Genomic DNA, 20,272 nt, shown 5'->3' with positions numbered 1-20,272 from the left:
TTTAAGAGCCTAAGACCCTAAATCGGAGGATCGGTCTATAAGACAGCTATATACAAATCTGGACCGATCTGGGCCAAATTGACGAAGGATGTCGAAGGGCCTAACACAACTCACTGTCCCAAATTTCAGCAAAATCGGATAATAAATGTGGCTTTTAAGGGCCGAAGACCCTGAATCGGAGGATCGGTCCATATGGCAGCTATATCCAAATCTGGACCGATCTGAGAAGCACCACCTCCGTCATCTTCATGTGTATCCTCAAACAAGTTCTAGCAGCCCGTCTTGACCGTCTTGACCACAAAAACTTGCATTGGATATGAGATTAATTTGTTATTGGGCTCACATGTAAAGCTGGCAAACTATCGATATTCGTTACATTCGATATTTCTATTACTAAATATCGATAGTATCGATATTTATATTACTAAATATCGATAATATCGATATTTCTATTTATAAATATCGATAGTATCGACATTTTCGTTAATTTCCTATCAGCTAATGAGTATTTACAAGTAAAATCGTGCTAATTTCTGCCGTCCCGAATCTTATATACCCTCCACCATGATAGTTATTTGTCCGGTATCTCCTTATAGGCAAACAAAGTTAAGGGATACTAATTGCTATGCTATTGGGTCTATATCAGGTTATGAACCGAGTCGAGCCATATTTGTCTTGGATGTTAATGGTAATAGTAGCTGCTATAATGAAACAATGTAGAGGATAGTGCTGGTAATGTCAAATTCTATGATCATTTTAAAATGGAAGTAATAAACCAACATTTTTTGAAATCAATTCAAGATTTAAAGTTGGCAATTGAAGATCAACGAATTGATACCTGTATTTCTTTAGAAACTTTGCATCGCTATCCTTGCTTGTTCGAATTGGTTCCAACCTCTCTTGAAGAAGTTATATCGATTCTCGACACAAAAAAAAGTTGTGGACACGTTAAAGTTTCCTCGAAAGTGGTAAAGACGTGCCGTGAAAGTACTGCTCCGCACCTAGTTGAGATCTTTAATAATGTGTTAGATACCAAAGTATACCCAGATGTTTCAAAAATTCACAAAGTTATCCCACTACCAAAAAGAAAATGTTCTGGTGATATATCAAACTTTCGTCCAATATCAGTAACATCTTTGAAAGAATTATGAAACGTCAAATATCTGCCTTTTTTGAAACCAACGAACTTTTAGGTAGAAGTCAGTTTGAGTTTAGGCAAGGATGTGAAACCGAAGAAGCTCTGATCAATGTTCAAAATCATGTATGCAGTTTATTGGATAAAAGTTATACTGGTGTCATAGGCATTTTTTATACCCACCACCATAGGATGGGGGTATACTAATCTAGTCATCCCGTTCGTAATACCTTGAAATATTGATCTGGGACTCCATAAAGTTTATATATTCTTGATTGTCTCGAAATTCTGATTCGAACTAGCTATATCCGTCAGTCCGTCTGTTGAAATCACGATGAAGTTTGAACGTGTAGACTAGTAGCTTGAAATTTTGTACAGATACTTTATATTAAAGTAGGTAGTTGGGAATTGCAAATGGGCCATATCGGTTTAGATTTGGATATAGCTCTTCTTGAGCCCATGGAAGCCACATTTTTTGTCCGATTTGGCTGAAACTTTGTGGGTGGTGTTCTGTTATGACTCCCAACGACTGTGCTTAGTACGGTCAAATCGACCAAGAAAATGATATAGCTTCCATATAAACCGATCTCCCGATTTGACTTCTTGAGCCCTTGCAAGCCGTGATTTTTTTCGATTTGGCTAAAATTTTGCATAAAGTGTTTTGTTATTACTCTCAACAACTGTGCCAAGTAGGGTCCAATTCAGTCTATATCTATATTTTGCACAAAGTGTTCTGGTATGATTTCCAACAACTGTGCCAAGTACAGCCCAAATCGGTTAAAAACCATATATAGCTCCCACATAAACCGATCTCCCGATTTGACCTCTTGAGCCCTTGGAAGTCACAATTTTTGTCCGATTTGGCTACAACTTTGCACATAATGTTCTGTTATGACTTCCAACAACTGTACCAAGTATGGCTTAAATATGTGTATAACCTGATATAGATCCCATATACACCGATCTCCCTATGTGACTTCTTGAGCCCCTGGAAGCCGCAATTTTTATCCTATTTGGCTAAAATTTTGTGCATGGTGTTCTGTTATGACTCCCAACAACTGTGTTTAGTACGGCCCAATTCAGTCTATATCTAAATAAAGCTCCCATATTTTAGCAGAATCCATTATGGTGGGTTCCCAAGATTGTGCCCGGCCGAACTTAGCACACTTTTTCTTGTTTCGATTTATCAAAGGCACATGACATGATTGACCACTGCATTCTTTTGGAAAAGCTTAGCTTTTACGGTGTTGGTGGACTGCAATAATAATTGTTTGCATCCAATGTACGTAATAGAAGGCAGTTTGGGTAAGTTAAAGGCGAGAAGAGTGCATTAACCGTAGTGAAACATGGGGTACCTCAAGGTAATGTCATAGGTCCCCTATTATCTTCTATCTTTGGTTGCCCAAAAAGCAATTGCGGATTTTTTAAAAGAAAGTAAATGCATAAGATGGGGGGTATACTATTTTCGTCATTCTGATTGTAACTACTCGAAATATTCGTCCGAGACCCCATAAAGTATATATATTCTTGATCGTCGCGACATTTTATGTCGATCTAGCCATGTCCGCCCGTCCGTCTGTCCGTCCGTCTGTCTGTCGAAAGCACGCTAACTTCCGAAGGAGTAAAGCTAGCCACTTGAAATTTTGCACAAATACTTGGTATTAGTGTAGGTCGGTTGGTATTGTAAATGGGCCATATCGGTCCATGTTTTGATATAGCTGCCATATAAACCGATCTTGGGTCTTGACTTCTTGAGCCTCTAGAGAGCGCAATTCCGATTGGGATGAAATTTTGCACGACGTATTTTGTTATGATATCCAACAACTGTGCCAGGTATGGTTCAAATCGGTCCATAACCTGATGTAGCTGTCATATAAACAGATCTGGGGTCTTGACTTCTTGAGCCTCTAGAGTGCGCAACTCTTATCCGATTTGAATGAAATTTTGCACGACGTGTTTTGTTATTATATCCAACAACTGTGTCAACTATGGTTTAAATCGGTTTATAACCTTATATAGCTGTCATATAAACCGATCTGGGGACTTGACTTCTTGAGCTTCTAGAGGGCGCAATTTCTATCCGATTTGGCTGAAATTTAGCAAGACGTTTTTTATTGTTACTTTCAACAACTATGTCAAATAAAGTACAAGTCGGTTCATAACCTGATATAGCTGCCATATAAACCGATCTGGGATCTCGACTTCTTGAGCCTCTAGAGATCGCAATTATTATCCGATTTGCCTTAAATTTTGTACGACGGATTCTCTCATGACCATTAACATACCTGTTTATTATGGTCTGAATCGATCTATAGCCTGATACAGCTCCCATATAAGTAAAAGCGTGCTAAGTTCGGCCGGGCCGAATCTCATATAAAGGGTGATTTTTTTGAGGTTAGGATTTTCATGCATTAGTATTTGACAGATCACGTGGGATTTCAGACATAGTGTCAAAGAGAAAGATGCTCAGTATGCTTTGACATTTCATCATGAATAGACTTACTAACGAGCAACGCTTGCAAATCATTGAATTTTATTACCAAAATCAGTGTTCGGTTCGAAATGTGTTCATTCACCGTAACGTTGCGTCCAACAGCATCTTTGAAAAAATACGGTCCAATGATTCCACCAGCGTACAAACCACACCAAACAGTGCATTTTTCGGGATGCATGGGCAGTTCTTGAACGGCTTCTGGTTGCTCTTCACTCCAAATGCGGCAATTTTGCTTATTTACGTAGCCATTCAACCAGAAATGAGCCTCATCGCTGAACAAAATTTGTCAAAATTTGAACACATTTCGAACCGAACACTGATTTTGGTAATAAAATTCAATGATTTGCATGCGTTGCTCGTTAGTAAGTCTATTCATGATGAAATGTCAAGGCATACTGAGCATCTTTCTCTTTGACACCATGTCTGAAATCCCACGTGATCTGTCAAATACTAATGCATGAAAATCCTAACCTCAAAAAAATCACCTTTTACCTCCACCATGGATCGCATTTGTCGAGTTCTTTTCCCGGGATCTCTTCTTAGGCAAAAAAAAATTGTATAAGAAAAGATTTTCTCTGCTATTAGAGCTATATTAAGATATGTTCCGGTTTGGACTACAATTAAATTATAAGTTGGAGACCTGTGAAAAATGTCAGCCAATTCGAATAAGAATTGCGCCCTTTGTGGGCTCAAGAAGTAAAGTAGAGAGATCGATTTATATGGGAGCTGTATCGGGCTATCGACCGATTGAGACCATCTGTCGTACAAAATTTCAGGCAAATCGGATAATAATTGCGACTTCTAGAAGCTCAAGAAGTCAAGATCCCAGATTGGTTTATATGGCAGCTATATCAGGTTATTGCGCCCTTTGTGGGCTCAAGAAGTAAAGTAGAGAGATCGATTTATATGGGAGCTGTATCGGGCTATAGGCCGATGGAGACCATCTGTCGTACAAAATTTCAGGCAAATCGGATAATAATTGCGACTTCTAGAAGCTCAAGAAGTCGATTTGAATCTTATTTTACACAGTTGTTGAAAGTAAGAAAAAATACGTCATGCAAAGTTTCAGCCAAATCGGATATGAATTGCGCCTTCTAGAAGCTCAAGAAGTGAAGTCCCCAGATCTGTTTACATGACTGCTATATCAGGTTAAGAATCTATTTGAACCATACTTGGCACAGTTGTTGAATATCACGACAAAACATGTCGAGAGAAATTTCATTCCAATCGGATAAGAATTGCGAACTCTAGAGGCTCAAGAAGTCAAGCCCCAAGATCGGTTTATATGGGAGCTATATCAGGTTATGAACCGATTTGAACCATACTTGGCACAGTTGTTGGATATCATAACGAAACACGCCGTGCAAAATTTCATTCCAATCGGATAAAAATTGCGCACTCTAGAGGCTCAATAATCAAGACCCAAGATTGGTTTATATGGCAGCTATATCAGATTATGGACCGATTTCAAACAAACTTGGCACAATTGTTGGATATCATAACAAAACACGTCGTGCAAAATTTCATTCCAATCGAATGAGAATTGCGCACTCTGGAGGCTCGAGAAGTCAAGACCCAAGATCGGTTTATATGGTAGCTATATCAAAACATTGACCTACACTAATAATAAGTATTTGTGCAAAATTTCAAGCGGCTAGCTGTCGTCCTTCGAAAGTTAGCGTGCTTTCGCCATACAGACAGACGGACGGACGGACATGGCTAAATCGACATAAAATGTCGCGACGATCAAGAATATACATACTTTATGGGGTCTCAGACGAATATTTCGAATAGTTACAAACAGAATAACGAAATTAGTATACCACCATCCTATGGCGGAGGGTATAAAAAGGCGTTAAGTTCGACCGGGGCGAACTTTGGGGGGATCGAACTTGGGGGGATCTTCGAAGTTCACCTGCTTATGAACAAAAGTAGAATTTGTGCAAAATATCAGCTCAATATTTCTATTTTTTAAGACTGTATCGTGATTTCAACAGACAGACGGGCGGACATGGCTAGATCGTCTTAGATTTTTACGTTGATATGGATATTTTGATGTGTTGCAAACGGAATGACAAAATGAATTTACACCCATCCTTCGGTGGTGGGTATCAAAAAGAAATTAAATATAATATATGAGTAATATGAAATAATATACGAAGGCCGATCAGGTTAGAATAGGACAGAAATAAAAAGCCTTTGGTAGTAGAGTACGTTTTTTACCCTCAAATAGGGATGGGATCCACAGGAGTACCTGCGGATCTTTAAGAATGTGGTATCCCAAGTGGTCGTATTGAAATATGATTTTGAAGTTAAATTAATTAGTGTGAAACCGAACAAGACCCGTAGCCTTGAATCGTGCTCTAGCACGATGCTGATACCACTTCAGGGTCCGTCTCTAAACTCCATTCAAACCGGTCATAATTGCCTACTATGGCGATAAATAATCGGTATTTGATAGTAGAAAACGAATTTGGTATCCAATTTTGAGGCCAAATGTTTGAGGGTCGTGTCACCCCCCTAAACCAATGGCAATTGGGGTTCAAATTAAAGAAATTTGAAAGTAGAGCTAGATGCTGATATTTTTTCAGGGCTAAGTATGTGGGTGGCCGCTCCACCCTGCATACCCCTCAAATTGAACATATTTGTGGATTATAGCAAAAAGGGGCTGAAATCTGTATCTGTTTCATGGCCAAGTGTTTCAGGGATGCCTCACGTCATAAACTCCCCCTAAACCACACATATATAACGAATATAGCAATATGTAGCTCCAATATGTAGCTGATATCCACTTTCGGGGCAAAGAGTTTGGCTTCTCCGGCTATGGCTACTATGGCCCTGTCCAGCTAGTAGATTTATATATGATCGTATCGTAGCAGTTAAGCCAACTTACCTCTAAAATGCCTACCGGCATTGCACTAAACTGTTTCTGAAATCTATATATATAAAAGTTAATTTGTGTTTGTTTGTTTGAATGTTTGTTTGTTTATGGGTTTGTAAATTTGTTTGTTCCGTATAGACAAAAAAAACGGCTAAACTGATTTCTTTGAAATTTTCACAAATTGTGGGGAGTGGTCCGCAAGGAGCAATAGGCTATAAAATTTTTTGATATCGCTTTGGCTGCGGACCCTCCCCCTTACCCCAAAAGTACCAGCCAAAAATAACAGTGAACCGATGGGGACAATATGGGACTTAAATGAAAGGTATTCAAGAGTAGAGTACGATTTCCATATTAAAAATTGAGTCCAAGTAATTGAGGGCCGCCCCGACCCCAAAAGCCCGCAAATTGGTTTATTGGACGATGATGACAATATGGGGCTCGAATACAAGGTATTCGCGACTAGATTGCGAATATGGACAGGAAGGAGGTATGGGCTATGTAATTTGTTGATGTTGGAAGGGGGCGAATTCTCATCCGTTACCACAAAACTTGGGTTCAAGTACCCAAGGGGTAGCCAAATAGACATATTGGACGTATATATCAATATAGGACTCAAATGAAAGGTATTCGGGAGTAGACTATGAATATGACATAAAAAACGAGGTCCAAGTAATTGATAGTCGCCCTACCCGATTCAGATTCAGATTGTCCGATTTTGCCAAATTTTAGGACAGTGCTGTGTTAGGCCCATCGACATTTTTCGTCAATTTGGCCAAGATAGGTCTAGATTTGGATATAGCTGCCATATAGACCGATCTCTCGATTTAAGGTTTTGGGCCCATAAAAGGCGCATTTATTGTTCGATGTCGCCGAAATTTGGTTCGATGTCGACATTTTTCTGCAATTTGCCCCAGATCGGTAAAGATTTGGATATAACTGCCATATAGACCGATCTCTCGATGTAAGGTCTTGACGCATTTATTGTCAGATGTTGCCAAAATTTGGAACATTGAGTTGTGTTAGGCCCTTCGACATCCCTAGATCGGTCCAGATTTGGATATAGCTGCCATATAGACCGATCTCTTGATTTAAGTTTTGGGCCCACAAAAGGCGCATTTAATGTCGCTGAAATTTGGGACAGTAAGTTGTGTTGGGCCTCTCGAGATCATTCTGCAATTTGGTCTAGATCGGTCCAGATTTAGATATAGCTGCCATATAGACCGATCTCTCGATTAAAGGTCTTGGCCCCATAAAAAGCGCATTTATAATCTGATTTCGCTGAAACACAGTGACTTATATTAAGCCTTTCGACATCCGTCTTGTATATGGTTCAGATCGGTCTATATTTGGCTATAGCTACCAAAAAGACCAATATTTTGTTCTACAAAATTGGGCAATGCCCGAAGTTAACGCATTTTTGCTTGTTTCTTTTTCATAGCGTTGATTGTCACTTGGTTTGGTTTCATCAATTAATTTTTTGAAAACATACGACTGCATAGCCAAAAGTCTTTTTAAAAGGCATATTTTCGTTGTGCCACATTACAAGCAGAAACCGCTTTGAAATTGACATTGTACCTAAAATTGCATATATATCAAAATATTGCAAAAACTTGCAATTGACCTTTGGCATTTTAACATCGATCAACACAAACAACTAAATAAGATTTCAGGTTGGACAAAAATTGATCTACTCCATTTAAGGTCAAAATATGATAATATAAAGGGTGATTTTTTTGAGGTTAGGATTTTCATGCATTAGTATTTGACAGATCACGTGGGATTTCAGACATGGTGTCAAAGAGAAAGATGCTCAGTATGATTTGACATTTCATCATGAATAGACTTACTAACGAGCAACGCTTGCAAATCATTGAATTTTATTACCAAAATCAGTGTTCGGTTCGAAATGTGTTCAAATTTTGACAAATTTTGTTCAGCGATGAGGCTCATTTCTGGTTGAATGGCTACGTAATTAACAAAATTGCCGCATTTGGAGTGAAGAGCAACCAGAAGCCGTTCAAGACTGCCCATGCATCCCGAAAAATGCACTGTTTTGTGTGGTTTGTACGCTGGTGGAATCATTGGACCGTATTTTTTCAAAGATGCTGTTGGACGCAACGTTACGGTGAATGAACACATTTCGAACCGAACACTGATTTTGGTAATAAAATTCAATGATTTGCAAGCGTTGCTCGTTAGTAAGTCTATTCATGATGAAATGTCAAAGCATACTGAGCATCTTTCTCTTTGACACCATGTCTGAAATCCCACGTGATCTGTCAAATACTAATGCATGAAAATCCTAACCTCAAAAAAATCACCCTTTATAAGGACAAAAAACTTGCAAAATATTGAGGCTATTTATGGGTAAATAAACAAGTCAAATATCACGAAAACTAATTTTTTTTTCCAACATACATCTTAAATTTTAAAAACAATCACTATGTTTGTGATGTACTTCTTAGACCCTACACCACTACTGTGGCACAGGGTATTTTAACTTAGTGAATTTATTTGTAACACCCAAAAGGAAGAGAGGTAGACCCATTGATAAGTATACCGATCGACTTAGAATCACTTTCTGAATCGATTTAGCTATGTCCGTCTGTCCATGTTAATTTGTAAACAAAGTACAGGTTGCAGTTTTCATTCGATCGTCTTCAAATTTAGTACAGGCATATTTTCGACCAAGAGACGAGACCTATTGAAATTGGAAAAAATCGGTTTAGATCTGGATATAGCTCAGTAATAATACAATAAAATATTCATTTGTTAACCGATTCTCTCGAAAGTTGGCAGGAAGGATTTTTTACGACTCTCAACATTACTGGCGAATTTCATGGAAATCGGTTCAGATTTAGATGTAGCTTTCATATGCATATATCGCCGGATTTTCATTTTCACAGCAAGCATATTTATAGACCAATCTTGCCAAAATATTGCACAACGCTTTCCTCGAGGACTACCGGAATATACATAGAGTTTGGTCTAAATCGGTTCAGATTTAGATATAGCACCCATATATATGTTCGTCCGATTTGCAGTAATATTCCAATAAAATGGTCTTTTGTTAAGTCACAGCCAGCGCCTTTATTGACCCATCTTGCCAAAATTTTGCAAAACGCTTTCCTCGACGACAGCCACAGTATCTGAGGAGTTTGCTCTAAATCGATTCGGATTTAGGTATAGCTCTCATTTAGATGTTCGTCAGATTTTGTGTAATTTCCCATAATTTTATCATTTGTCAACTGTAGTTTTTACACTTTGAACATATTTGCTTACCGAGGTCCAACAAAATTGGTTCAGAAATGGATATAGGTCCTTCATTTTACTTATAGTGTAGGTGTAGGGTATTATACAGTCGGCACCGCCCGACTTTTGCCCTTCCTTACTGGTTTTATTTATTCGAGCACACTACCGACTCAGCTACCGTGACGATCAACTTGATTGCCTAAAGATGATATATTTATAAATAGATATTTATTGCTGCCTATGTATTTGGTTATCTTTCCATAAAACTATCTTTATTTGAAGTGCTTAAAGTTTGTGCCCTAATTAAGCCAATCAGGCGATTTACTGCTGCTAACCCTTTAACAATCTAATTTTTCACTATGGCTAGGAATTTTCATCTGACACTTTAAAAACACACTTTCCACAATCCTTCGAGGAAGTACTTAATTCGTTAGAAACACAGCAAGGTTCGTGCCCATCAAGTAGTTTTTAATGGCTTTCGGAAAGCATAGGTTTTATTACCCACGTACAGTATTAACACCATCGCATGTTGTCTAGAAATTCCATTGAAATAACAACAACAGCAGCACAAGCACCAAAGAAAATATGTACTTTGGCTGGTTTGGCAACAATAGTATCAAATAACTCATTTGCATAATGGACAATTTTGAAGTGACGGCTGCTTGACTATGTTTACCTTCAGAGGACACATTCGTCAGACGGTATTTGAGTTTATGCCACATCGCCCTTCGGCCTATTTCGCGTTAATTTCTTTTCGCTGAAATAATTATTGTTAAATTGTCTTAGGTAAAGGCGTTTAAGCCACACAAACTATAATTCAACTCAGTCGACAGCCGCCGCCACCAGCAAACAAATAAAACCAAAAATTATTCATTAACACAAATTAAGCCTCTCTCGCTGTCAGTAGCCAAAAAGGAAATAAAACAAAGTGAATGGCGGTCTTAATTTTATGTGACCCTTTGATCGGCGGCAAAGTTTGAAATCCTTTAGTGTTCTTTGTGTGTGTGTAGGTGGTAGCTTTACGGGGTCGGTTGAATTTAAAAAATATGTGATAATGATTAACGTAAACATGACACAACACGTCATTGTAAAGGCCCAGCGAAATGGAAATGTTTCAGGAAGCGGGAAAGTATACAAATGACAAACCACATTGTAACAGGGGGTGGTGGGTAAGAGGAAAATTTCTCTCTTTAACACATCCATTCACACTCACACACACACAAATGACAAATTAAAATCGTCATCTACACTAGAGTTGTCAAATTGGGTTTAAAGTGAGAATTGATAGTTGAGATAACAATTGACTAAGAAATGGGCACTTTTTTGCGGGTCAGGGTTGGAAGAGGTTTACGCATTTGACGACGTGTTCATCTCTCTTCTTATGCCGGACTCCGTTGGAATCATTGGTACCGACTACAAACCCAACCTGTGTCTCTCTCATGGATAACTTCCACTTCGGAACCGTTTTCACATCAACATCGAGATAGAGCCCATTCTCTGAACTATTTTCCCAGGCGAAACGTCGCCAATCGCTGTTTCCAGTTCCCTGGTTCTTTCGATCCAGCTTTCGCAGTGGAAGAATGTGTGCTCTACATCGTCTGCGACCACTAGCTTCTTATAAATACACTTGCTAGAAGAACATTTGTCAAATCTATCTAGGTATTCCTGAAAGGAACCAACCACAGTGTTCCTAAATCGAAAAATATTGGAAATATTTCTAAAACGTTATCCTACACCTACCCTTGAATACAAAGTGGGAGCTATATCCAATTCTGAACCAATTTTGACATACTTCGGCCGATGTTTTCAGATGGGTTATTAAACAATGCGAGCAAATATATTCAAACTGTAATAAATACAGTTGACAAATGCAACATTATTGCAAATTTCCCTAAATCTGATGAAGATATCTATGGGAGCCTTATTTAAATCCCTACCGATTTCGAGATATAGTGGTAGTCGTAAAGTAAAGCGTTGTACAAAATTGTGGCAAGATTGGTCAATAAATGCGCTTGCAGTGGTTCTAGAAGTAAGAATCGGGCTATATACATATGTGGCAGCTATATCTAAATCTGAACTGATTTCTATAAAATTCACCCGTAATGCCAAAAGTCATAAGAAATTCTTTCCTGCCAAATTTCGAGAGAATCGGTTAACAAATTAGCACTCTATTGCAATATTTCTGAATATCGGACGAACATATATCTGAGAGCTATGTCTAAATACAAAAAGCGTTGTATATAGCAGCTATATCTAAATCTAAACCGATTTCTATGAAATTCACCAGCAATGTCAAAAGTCATAAGAAATTCTTTCCTGCCAAATTTCGAGAGAATCGGTTAACAAATGAGGACTTGCATATATATATATATATATATATATATATATATCGACCGATTTTAACTCCTACAGTCACAGCCAACGCATTTATTGACCAATCTTGCCAAAATTTAGCTAAACGCTTTCCTCGACGACTGCCACAGTATTTGAGGAGTTCGCTCTAAATCGGTTCAGATTTAGGTTTAGCTCTTATATATATGTTCGTCAGATTTTGGGTAATTTGCCATAATGTTGTCATTTGTGAACCGTCGTTTTTACAGTTTGAACATATTTGCTCGCCGAGGTCCAACAAAATTGGTTCACAATTGGATATAGGTCCTACATTGCACTTATAGTGTAGGTGTAGGGTATTATACAGTCGGCACCGCCCGACTTTTGCCCTTCCTTACTGGTTTTATTTAGATTATTTGTTTCGAATAATGTTACATTGTGACCAACCTCGATTCTTTGTATTCAGCAATTGATTCCATACATATTGATGCCTGGAAGTGGTTTTCATAAGAATACACCAACACAGCAAAGTTTACCACACAGAAAACTTTATCATGTTTTTGTCGTCCTTAGAGTTTGTGCTATTCCCATTTTCGCCGCTATCGAGCATTTTATGACGATGTTACGCACACAAATCGCTTTAAAACCATATATTAAATGAAAGCAAGTTTTTTTTTCAATCTTTTTCTGCGATGGCAGGAATACAAATGTGACACCGTTTATTCTTAATAGCCTCCTCTTTTATTTGATACCAACTGGTATTAAAAATACGAGTCAATTAATACCAGCGGGAATTTTGCACAAGTCTCTTTTTTGGCTCAAGGACGAAATTTCATAGAAATCGGTTTAGATTTAGATATAGCTCCTATATATATCTTTCATCCGATATGGCCTTTTAAGGGTGTAAAATTTGGCATTAGGTGCTTTATTCTATGTCTACATATGTGTGCAAAATTTCGACAAAATCGGTCCAGATTTAGATATAGCTCCCATATATAACTTTCATCCGATATGGAATTTTATGGCTATAGCAGCAACAATTTTTGTCGGATCTTTACAAAATTTTGCACGAATTGTTTTCTTTAAAGTTTCAAAACGACTGCAAATTGTCATAAAATCGGTTCAAATTTAGATATAGAACCAATATATAACTTTTATCCGATATGGAGTTTTAAGGCCGTAGCAGCCACAATTTTGGCCCGATCATTATCAAATTTGGCACAGGGTTCTTTATTTGACGTCTTCACATGTGTGCCAAAATCGGCTCAAATATAGATATACCTCCCATATAAATCTTTCATCCGATTTGGACTTTAATGTCTGTAGTGGGCACAAATTTGGCCCGATTTTTACAAAATTTAGCGTGAGTTATTTTATTTAAAGTTCCAGCGCAAGTGCAAATTTCATATAAATCGGTCTAGATTAAGACATAGCTTTCGTCCGAAATAGTCTTTTAAGGCTGTAGAAGCTACTATTTTTGTCCGAGGTGTTTTATTTGACGTCTTAATACGTGCGCAAAATTTCATAAAATTCGGTTTAAATTTAGATAGACATTGGCCTGTGGAAACCACAATTTCCGTCCGATTAAGCAAGAGATGTTTTATTTCATTAAAATTGGTTCTGTTATTTCATCCGATATGGACTTCTAACGCAGTAAAAGCCAAAATTTTGGTCACATCTCTACAACATAGAGCGTGAGATGTTCTATTTGACGTCCCAGTATATGTCAACAAAATTGCCACAGGTTTCGATATAGGTTAGGTTATGTTTAAGTGGCAGTCTGCCAGTATGAGGATAGGGGTGCTGTCAATATTGTCCCCATTGTTGGATTAATAAACACACAGATGTTACCAGATTAACCACAAATGTCTATGAATCAAAAACAGCCTTTTATGATATTTTCAACAAAGACTGTTTATTTTATATATCCGTGTATTGGCTTCAGAATTCAAATAGCAAGAAGTTTATATTGTGGCTATGTTTAATTATTAATTTTGGATAGATTTTATTCACATACTTGACATGAATATATGAGAGTTGGACGTTTCTGAGGCTCATCCAATAAAATAGACTAGTAGAGTTATATAGATGCCAGGTTTGAAATCTTGATTACCTGAGGCTCAACCAGTAAAATAGATTGGTTGAGTTATATGAATGCAAGTAAGTTTTTAAGTCACCTTGATCACATTTTTATACCCTCCACCATAAGATGGGGGGTATATTAATTTCGTCATTCGGAGTGTAACTACTCGAAATATTCGTCTGAGACCCCATAAAGTATATATATTCTTGATCGTCGTGACATTTTATATCGATCTAGCCATGTCCGTCCTTCTGTCCGTCCGTCCGTCTGTCTGTCGAAAGCACGCTAACTTCCGAAGAAGTAAAGCTAGCCGCTTGAAATTTTGCACAAATACTTCTTATTAATGTGGGTCGGTTGGTATTGTAAATGGGCCATATTGGTCCATGTTTTGATATAGCTGCCATATAAACCGATCTGGGGTCTTGACTTCTTGAGCCTCTAGAGTGCGCAATTCTTATCCGATTGGAATGAAATTTTGCACGACGTGTTCTGTTATGATATCCAACAACTGTACCAGGTATGGTTCAAATCGGTCCATAACCAGATATAGCTGTCATATAAACCGATCTTGGATCTTGACTTCTTGAGCCTCTACAGGTCGCAATTATTATCCGATTTGCCTGAAATTTTGTACGACGGATTCTCTCGTGACCACCAACATACGTGTTTTTTATGGTCTGAATCGGTCTATAGCCCGTTACAGCTCCCATATAAATCGATTTCTCTATTTTACTTCTTGATCTCCCAAAGGTCGCAATTCTTATTCGAATTGGCTGACATTTTACACAGGTCTCCAACATATAATTTAATTGTGGTTCGAACCGGACCATATCTTGATATCGCTCTAATAGCAGAGCAAATCTTTTCTTATATCCTGTTTTGCCTAAGAAGATATGCCGGGAAAAGAACTCGACAAATGCGATCCATGGTGGAGGGTATATAAGATTCGGCCCGGCCGAACTTAGAACGCTTTTACTTGTTTTATCTTCTAAGCACATACCGTAATATTTAGATGTGCTCAATAGCCCTAAAAGCTGAAGAACAAATTTTTGTTATACCCTCTACCATAGGATGGGGCACACTAATGTAAAACACCTTGAAATAATCGCTAAGACTCCATAAAGTATACAAATTCTTGATTGTCATGAGATTTTAATTCGATCAAGCCATGTCCGTCCGTCTTACTGTCAAAAGCACGCCAACTTTCGAAAGAGTAAAACTACGCGCTTGTGATTTTGCACCAATACTTCTTATTTGTGTAGGTCGATTGGGTTTGTAATGGGCCAAATCGGGAAATTACCTTATACAGCTCCCATTTTAAAACGATCTCCCGTTTATTCTTGTTGAGCCAATAGGGGGCGCAATGAATACAATTTTGGTCCCCAACAGCCAAACCAAGTATGGTCCCAATCGATTTATAATTTGGTGTAGCTCAAATAGCATAGCAATTCTTATCCATTATCCTTTGATTGCTTATAAAGAGATATCGACCAAAGATCTTGACAAATGCTATCAATGGTGGAGAGTATATAAGATTCGGCCCTCCCGAAGTTAGCTCGCAATAGCCCCAAAAGCTGCAGATATGTTTATTGTTTGATTTCAAACCATTTCTGTATTCAAGTTTCTCTTGTGTTCCATTAACACTCACGGCTTCACATGACTACGCCAGCGCCTCTTTGGCTGCAACAAGCGAGAAAGGCTATAAAAGCAGCAAATGATGTAAAATAATTATTAAGAAAAATTAAAGAGTTTTTTAAGCACAAAACAGAGGTGGTTATTTTAATTAAATTGTTTACTAAACGAACTTGTAATTTCATGTTGTGAACCAACAGGCAGGCGTTTACGGGGCTGCATACTTTTAGTCGGGCGTCTGTATCAAACACTTTGAGGTATAATTAAGGAAAAGGGTTTAATGAGTTTGTTAGGTAAACGACTCATGAATCGTTCTAAATTTATAAAGGCAATCAAAGTGAAATAGTTTCCTCCCACTCCCTCTCACTCCACACCGCTTGTGTCTCATAAACTACTATGAGCTATCGACATCGACGATGACCTGCAACACGAATTAGCAAAGCATGTCTAAGAACTTTAATTATTTGAATAGGGCCAATATTAGAGGTCATTAATAACATCACATAGCTATACCTCATAGCGGTGTTCTAATCTCATCGATTATATCGCTTTATTTGCTTTAATAGCACTACACTTTCATTAATTATTTTTATTACGAAATATATACCAGGAATACCAGAAATTCACAAATAAATTCAAATATTTGCCTTAAACAAACACTGACAACAACAGTTAACCAATGAAGCCATAGACAAATGAACGAAGAACTAAAATTCCTTTCCATTGAGGATACCTTTGCCTAAAATGGCTACCTATTTTATAAAAAAAAAAACTATGCTCATTTTGGTATTGCATGTCTGTCTAGCGGTATGTGTTCATCATTCCTGTTGGTGAATTCCGAAGAGCTATGGCAACAAAGCCAGCAGTAAATAAATATTTCTATATTAATTACAAAAGCTTTACATCACCAGTTGTAGGGCAAGACAAGGCCATTTACTTGCCCTGTTTGAAAGTACGTACATATGTATGCAGATACTTCGGTAAATTTGTATGTATAACCAAACAAATCGAATTAAACAATTAGAAAAGTAATTAAATGTAATTGCAATAAATCAGGCAATCAAAACAAGTAAAAGCGTGCTAAGTTCGGCCGGGCCGAATCTTATATACCCTCCACCATGGATCGCATTTGTCGAGTTCTTATCCCGGCATCTCTTCGTAGGCAAAAAAGGATATAAGAAAAGATTTGCTCTGCTATTAGAGAGATACCAAGATATGGTCCGGTTCGAACCACAATTATTATATATGTTGGATACCTGTGTAAAATGTCAGCCAATTCGGATAATAATTGCACCCTTTGGGGGGCTCAAGAAGTAAAATAGAGAGATCGATTTATATGCGAGCAGTATCGGGCTATAGATCGATTCAGACCATAATAAACACGTATGTTGATGGTCGTGAGAGCATCCGTCGTACAAAATTTAAGGCAAATCGGATAATAATTGCGACCTCTAGAGGCTCAAGAAGTCAAGACCCAAGATCGGTTTATATGGCAGCTATATCAGGTTATGAACCGATTTGAACCTTATTTGACACAGTTGTTGAAAGTAAAAATAAAATACGTCTTGCAAAATTTCAGCCAAATCGGATAGGAATTGCGCCCTCTAGAGGCTCAAGAAGTCAAGACCCAAGATGGATTTATATGGCAGCTATATCAGGTTATGGACCGATTTGAACCATACTTAGCACAGTTGTTGGGTATCATAACAAAACACGTCGTGCAAAATTTCATTCCAATCGGATAAGAATTGCGCACTCTAGAGGCTCAAGAAGTCAAGACCCAAGATCGGTTTATATGGCAGCTATGTTAGGTTATGGACCGATTTGAACCATACTTAGCACAGTTGTTGGGTATCATAACAAAACACGTCGTGCAAAATTTCATTCCAATCGGATAAGAATTGTGCACTCTAGAGGCTCAAGAAGTCAAGACCCAAGATCGTTTTATATGCAGTTGTATCTGGTTATGGACCGATTTGAACCATACTTGGTATGGTTGTGCAAAATTTCATTCCAATCGGATAAGAATTGCGCCCTGTAGAGGCTCAAGAAATCAAGACCCAAGATCGGTCTATATGGCAGCTATATCAAAACATGGACCGATGTAGCCCATTTCCAATCCCAACCGACCTACACTAATAAAAAGTATTTGTGCAAAATTTCCTTATTTTACTCCTTCGAAATGCTTTTGACAGACGGACGGACATGGCTAGATCGACATAAAATGTCATGACGATGAAGAATATATGTACTTTATTTGATCTTAGACGAATATTTCGAAGTGTTACAAAACGTAACGAAACAAGTCACAAGAAAAAACGGATTAAGTTCGGCGGTGCGGAACTTTTGATACCTACCACCATGGATAGATTTATCATCCAAATTAATTAGTAGTGTTACTATATCCCTGTTAAAATGCAGATAAGATCGGCATCTCAATCACATTTGGTTAATGTGCGAGAAGCTCTATACAAGTAACAATTCCAAATTTCAGCGAAATAGGGTAATAAATGCTCCGTTTATGTGATTAAGCCTTGAATCGGATGATCGATATTTATGACAGCTATATCTCAATATGGTCCCACCTGGACCATATTTGGGCTGGAAGTCGGAAGTCTTATAGCAGCTCACTGTTTCAAATTTCATGAAAGTCGGAGAATAAATGCGCCTTTTATGGTCTTTGAACCCTAAAGCAGAAAATCGATCTTCGTAGCAGCTATACCTAAATATGGGCCGATCTGGACCATCTTCGGAACAGACCATATTGGACCATAGTGGACGTCTCAATACAACTCAATTCTCCAAATTACAACGAAGTCGGGTAATAAATGCGCCTGTTACAGGCCTTAAACCCAAAATCGGCAGATAGGTCTGTATGACAGCTATATCCAAATATGTTTCGATCTGGACCATTATTGGTTTGGATATCGGCAGTTTGGATATGCCAAATTTAGCGAAATCGGGTAAAAAATGCACTTGTTATAGGCATAAGACCCTAAACTGCCAGATCGGTCTATATGGCAGCTATATCTTAATATAGTCCGTTGTGGCCCATTGAAGAACTTAACCTGCGTATTAAGAAATACGAGTCTTAAAAGGCTGTAGAGTGATAACAACTGACGGACAGATAGACACACGGACAATAAATATTATATATTAAAGGTTACAAAAGAAGTCGTTGTACAAAATGTCAGTTTCATATCGGATAAGGATTGCACCCTATAGGGGTTCAAGAAGTAAAATCGGTTTATACGGGAGCTATAGCAGTCTTTGAATCGAGTTAGGCCATACTTGACACTTATGCTAGAGCTCATAGGAGAAATCATTGCGCAAAATATCAACCAAATTGCATAATTATTGCACCGTCAAGAGGCTCAAAAAGTATAAACGGAAGATCGGTTTATATGGGAGCTATATTGCGCCCGCTACAGGCTCAAGAAATCAATATCAAGAATAGGTTTATATGGGAGCTATATGAGGTTATGAACCGATTTAGACTATACTTGGCATAGTAGTTGGAAGTCAAAACAATTCACGCAAAATATCAGCCAAATCAGATAATAATTTCGCCCTCCAGCACCTCAAGAAGTCCAGATCCGAGATCAATTTATACGTGAGCTATATAAGATTATGAACCGATTTGAACCAAACTTGGCACAGTTATTGAAAGTCACAACAAAACACCTCTCGAAAAATGTTTACACTAATCGGATAAGAATTGCGCCCTGTAAAGGCTTAAGAAGTCATGATCCGTGATCGGTTTATATGGTATATAAATCAAAACATAGACCTAATGAGTCACCTCGTTAACCCTCAAGTTGCCGCTAGAGTCGTCTGAACTTACCTCAGCCTTTGAGAAAACCTGTGCCATGACTGTGGTTGTGATGCAGTGGCCGGTTCAAGTCACAAATTCTTCCTGTCCATCTGTCCGTGTATCCTTTCTGTATTGACAGTGATGCCAACAATTTACCTGCAAAGAGAGTAACAAAATTTGTAAAAAGCGCAAAAAAGAGTAAGCTATAGTGGGAAAAAAGAGTAAGAATGCACTAACTTCGATTTGTTGAAAATCGATTCTAAATCGATCTAGCCATGTCCGTCCATCGGTCGAAATCACGATAGGTCGAACGCGTAGAGCTAGCCGCTTGAAATTTTGCACAGATACTTACTATCGACGTTGGTCGTTGGGCATTGCAAATGGGCCATATCGATTCAGATTTAGATATAGCTCTCATATAAACCGATCTCATGATTTGACTTCTTGAGCCCTTACAAGCCGCAATTTTTTTCCGATTTGGCTGAAAATTCACATGTTTCGTTCCGGTATGACTTTCAACAACTGTCCCTAGTACGCTCTACATCGGTCTATAACCTGACCAAAAATTTAAGCTTCTAGGAACCGAACAAGGATAACCGAGAGACCGGTTTATATGGGAGTTATATCAGGTTATAGACTGATTTGGACCG

General features: G+C 38.1%; 1 protein-coding gene across 1 annotated transcript in view; it reads right to left on the bottom strand.

Moving 5' to 3' along the window:
• Positions 1 to 20,272, bottom strand: part of LOC106090474 (hemicentin-1) — a 1,337,150-nt gene that overhangs the window by 767,351 nt on the left and 549,527 nt on the right. The window contains exon 3 of the mRNA XM_059367960.1: positions 19,653 to 19,778. The gene's annotated coding sequence lies outside the window, so the exon portion shown is untranslated. The remainder of the gene's footprint in view (positions 1 to 19,652; positions 19,779 to 20,272) is intronic.

The sequence above is a fragment of the Stomoxys calcitrans genome, chromosome 1, assembly GCF_963082655.1.
Source record: "Stomoxys calcitrans chromosome 1, idStoCalc2.1, whole genome shotgun sequence".
NCBI classification, from domain to species: Eukaryota; Metazoa; Arthropoda; class Insecta; order Diptera; family Muscidae; genus Stomoxys; species Stomoxys calcitrans.
This window is presented reverse-complemented; position numbering and strand designations above follow the sequence as displayed.